At 31.0% G+C, this 4,774-nt stretch overlaps 1 long non-coding RNA gene across 2 annotated transcripts; it reads right to left on the bottom strand.

The window, feature by feature from the left end:
* Positions 1–2,787: 2,787 nt before the first annotated feature.
* On the bottom strand, positions 2,788–4,524 carry LOC109237036. 2 transcript variants are annotated; one of them, XR_002069592.1, is made up of 3 exons: positions 4,401–4,524; positions 4,196–4,326; positions 2,788–3,212 (listed from the first exon to the last, which is right to left on the bottom strand). It is a non-coding gene; the product is annotated as an uncharacterized LOC109237036 (long non-coding RNA). The 2 variants fall into 2 exon arrangements; XR_002069593.1 differs by having other exon boundaries at positions 4,196–4,304.
* Positions 4,525–4,774: the final 250 nt, after the last annotated feature.

Genomic DNA, 4,774 nt, shown 5'->3' with positions numbered 1-4,774 from the left:
CTTTAATAATTTGACTGGTAATATTTGATAAAGGATCATGTGCCTATTGACATTAAGGTAATTAAGCATGTTAGGATTAAGAATATGTTTATATTTTTAGGGAAGAAAGAGAATAGTTTAAACCTATTATTACTTGCATATTTTTCAAACAAAGATGCAAACTCTGTTTCAAGTTTATTATCAATCTCGCTATCTTGAATATATGGTTGAGCTTCTCTCAAGGTATCTTCATAAATCCTATAAAGAAAGAAAACTAATTTATTTCACCAATATCAAATGTAAATGATATTGATATTTGAATCATTATTAAACTTACGTTAAGTATGGTTTCACTTCATCACAATTCAACAGAATATATGTACGAGCTGCATGATATTCTTTATCATCTAACCGCCTGAATTTCTTTCGACCAAAAGATCGGCCAACATGTTTGAAAATAGAAAGCATTCCTGGATGATCATTTGCTCCAACACCACAATGATCCGAATTTCGTGGCACTTTCCTATGCCTTGTCGAAACATGTGACTTGAAGTAATGCGCACAAAATGATGAAGCTTCTTCAACCAAATATGCATTGCATATTGAGCCTTCTACTTCAGATTTATTTTTGACATTTCTTCAGCTTATGAAGATACCTAAAAGAAATAAAATATATCAATATGTAATTAGTCATAAATTTTTATATCTTACATCCTAAAATTAATATTAGTTACCTCTCGTAGGGATACATCCAACGGCCTGGCACTGGACCCGCTAAACGCGCTTCATAAGCTAAATGAACAGCAAGATGTTCCATAGAGTCAAAGAAGCTTGGAGGCAAACCACGCTCAACCTTACACATAGTATCGGGAACATTTTTTTCTAATTGTCTCATGTCTTCCTCTTTTATTGTAGTAGATGTGAGATTTTTGAAGAAAAGACTCAATTCTGTCAATGGTTGCCATACTTTCGCTGGAAGTAGTTCTCGAAATGCAATGGGTATTAGCCGTTGCATAAATACATGACAATCATGACTCTTCATACCAAACATTTTAAGGTTGCACACATGACACATCTATTACCCATGTTAGACACATAGCCATCAGGAAATCTCAACTCTTGTAACCACTTAAAAAGCACTTCTTTTGCATTATTCTCTAACATATAACAAGCTTTCGGATACTTTTTGGTACATTTATCTTGATGTAACTCTGGACGATGGCATAATTCTTTCACATCTGCTCTAGATTTGGCGTTATCTTTTGTTTTTCCTTTGACATTCATCACGGTGTTAAAAATATTATCAAACACAGTCTTCTCTATGTGCATTACATCAAGGTTATACCTAATGAGATTTGTTTTCCAATAAGGCAAGTCCCAAGATATACTTTTTTTCTTCCAACAACATAAAGGATTCTTTGAAATTCTAGCATTTATCACTTCAGAACCAAGTTATGTGACTTTCTTGAGTCCAAAACAGTTCAACTCATCAATGAGAGGTTGTAAGAAGATATCAATTTTCTGTTTAGGATTTTTTGGACCAGGTATAATCTATACTATATTAAAAGCACGAAGGTCCTTAGCGAAATGTCGTTCGCCTTTTTTACCATTTAAAAAATTAATTTCACACTAGACAAAATAGTCATTTAACTATTTTCCTATATTTTTGGACTTCGAAATCAACTAAATTTGATTATTAAAATCTTTCCTTATTAGAATAATGTAGGAATTCCGAATATTTAGACTTTAAAATCCAATGACTATACTAGAAGTAAGAAAAAACGAAAAAAATATCAAAAATAGAAGATTGAAATAATAAGGAATATAGAAATTTTTAGCCATTCTAATCNTTTAGGTTATAAGAAAATATTATGGTATTGCATATCTTCACAAGAGTTATGAACAAAATAACATAATTATAATTCTCTCCATGTTATTTTAAAACTATACAATATGAGCTATACATAATACATTTCTATATTAAGTGATAGACAGTATTCAAATTGTTAAGTTATCTACTGTAGAATACTCAATCAATTTATTACTTTTAGCATTATATTATTATTTATTCATTTTTTCTCTAGGAGCTATCGAACCAAACCCTTTTATTTCCAAAGTTTTAGACTACCAAAAGATTCAAACTTTAAATTTGTGTTATTTGACTAATATTTAAAGAATATATATATATATAATCGATCATTTCAATTTTAGTATTAAGTCATATAAATTAAATAATAGTAGTTTTATAAAATATTTATGAGAAATCAGTGTTACTTCATCCTGATTATATCTTATGCATGTTTATTGTATGATTGATTATATAGAGCGTTAAAATTATCCTTACTGATATGAGGTACACGCCCAATATGCGTCTTAAATTTCTCTATATTTGAACTATGCACAAATTCCTAATATTTTAAAATTTTAATTTTGAGTAAAATTTAACTTTTATAAATAGTTTCTTATTCGTCAAATTTTAATATAACATTTTATTCAATTTTTAAAAAAGTTTAAACTCATTGAGAAAAGATACACACTGAGACTAGTCACTGATAAAAACATGTATTCATCTTTCATACACATTCCCGATGGCAAATTATATGGTGTACCTGATTGACCAAACGGGTTAAACCCATCCGTGCACAAACCCAATCTGACATTTCTTACTTCAAATGCAAAATGTGGATATGTCACATCAAAATGTAGAGTCTGAGCAATGACGCATTACACCATCTTTTTCATGCTCAAAATGCCATCTCATATGTTTAGCCGTAGAATTAGATGCATACAACCTTTGAAGACGTGGAGTTAAAGGAAAATAATACATCTTCTTATAGGAAATATTAGTTTTTTGCTCGGTACGTCTAAGTTTTGATCTCTTAAACCGAGGATGGCTACAAAACTTGCAACTATCAAGTTCATTATCTTCACGCCATTAAATCATACAACCATTGTTGCAACAATCAATCTTTTCTACTGGCAAGCCCAAGCCTCGCATTAGCTTTTTTTTATCAGTCGGCAACAATTCTGATAAAAATTGACATAAGTCATCATAACACCTTTCAGAAGAATGATGTTCTGCCTTTAAATTCAACAGTCTAGCAACGGCAGACAACTGCGAATGTCCGTGTGGGTTTCCCACCCATACTTCCTGTTCTGATGCTTTGAGCATATTATAAAGATGTTGAGTTGTTGGATTCGGGTCCTCTTCTAAGTTCCGATCATAAGATGGCCTAGCAACATCAAAAACCATAGATTGAAATGAGTTATGAGATTGGGGATTATGAGTTTCTTGTTGTACAGTTTCACCAACTATTTCTTCTTGATTAACATTACATACTCCTGGATATGGAATATAATTTTCACCATGGTGATACCAACAATAATAATTCGGTACAAAATCGTGTCTTCCAAGATGTACCATAACAGTAATTTCATCTAAGATATTTCTATTCCGGCATTTATGATGATTACAAGGACATCTTAGCTTTTCGCCATCCATGCATTCTGGATGACTTTTAGCAAATGCAACAAACTCCTCAACCCCAGCAATAAATCTAGGATTAATGAATCCATTTTCCAATCTAGCATACATCCACTCACGATTAGAATTCATATTCTACACTCTGACAAGACAATAATAAAACATATGTTATAACTTACATGATGATAATTAAACCATAAGAGCTTACATAAGACTGTAGAATCGAGCACAAAACTTAAAATATAAATTCAAATAAATATTTACGCGTACAAGCAAAGAGAGTTAAGATAGATGTTGCAATGAAAGACAATAATTTTTATTTGCTTTGCTATGTGAAATACTACTAAGAGTATAAAGTTTTAAGAAACTGCTAAAGCTTCTTCAGTTACCCACAATTAAAGCCCTTATCTTTATGCTTTTGTAGATATTTGAATACTTGCAATACAGTTCTTTCTTTGTATATATACACCAAAAATTACAAATAAAAAATCTGCCATATCTTAAAACCCAAGCTTAAAAACAGTAAAGACTTAATATTTTTCTTTTATTTTACTAGTTAAGAAACTAACACATGTAGGTTTTTCACTTCACAATTTATCTATTCTGGCACTTTTGATGAAGACCCACTAAAAAGTTTCTATAAATTTCAAATATTTAGAGTTGGGATAAAATAAAATTGAATAAAATAAATAAATAATTAAATGCATGGTATGCAATAGTTTTTTAGTTTACCTTGAGATTTTTGAGCTTTAGTTGAAGGATCCAATAGAAAGGGCAGAGAAAAACTAAGAAGGGATGATGCTGTTCACTTCAACAAACTGCTTTTTCGAGCAAAGCCTAACTGGGAATGGAGCAAATCAAAGCTGAAACAGATTGAAATAAAAAAGGATAAAAAATTACTAGATTTATGAACAAAGAGAATGATAAAGAAGGAAACCTGAAAAGAATGAGGGAGTCAAATAGCTTGTAGTGAAGCTTGTTGAGGATGGTGATGGACAAGGTATTGAAGAATCGATGGTTGAAGGTGAAGGGGAAAAGAGACCTCTGTGAATTTGGGGGAAAAGAAAATAAGGGTTTTGGACTATTATTTGATGTAAGGGGGGAAATACGGGCGGGAAAACGAAAAAGTAGTCCAAAATTTTCTAAAACTACACATGGGTCAAAACTATTACCTATTTTAAGCTTTTTTAATTTTGTGACGGATTTAGATGTATGTCACAAATTTGTGATGCATTCGGCCGTCACAAAAAAATAATTTGTATTAGTTATTTATTTTAAATAATATTGTGACAATTTTGTGACGGAATTTCG

This window comes from Nicotiana attenuata, unplaced genomic scaffold (assembly GCF_001879085.1).
Source record: "Nicotiana attenuata strain UT unplaced genomic scaffold, NIATTr2, whole genome shotgun sequence".
In the NCBI taxonomy this organism is placed as follows: domain Eukaryota; kingdom Viridiplantae; phylum Streptophyta; class Magnoliopsida; order Solanales; family Solanaceae; genus Nicotiana; species Nicotiana attenuata.
The sequence above is the reverse complement of the archived record's forward strand: the minus strand, read 5'-3'. Positions and strand labels throughout refer to the sequence as shown.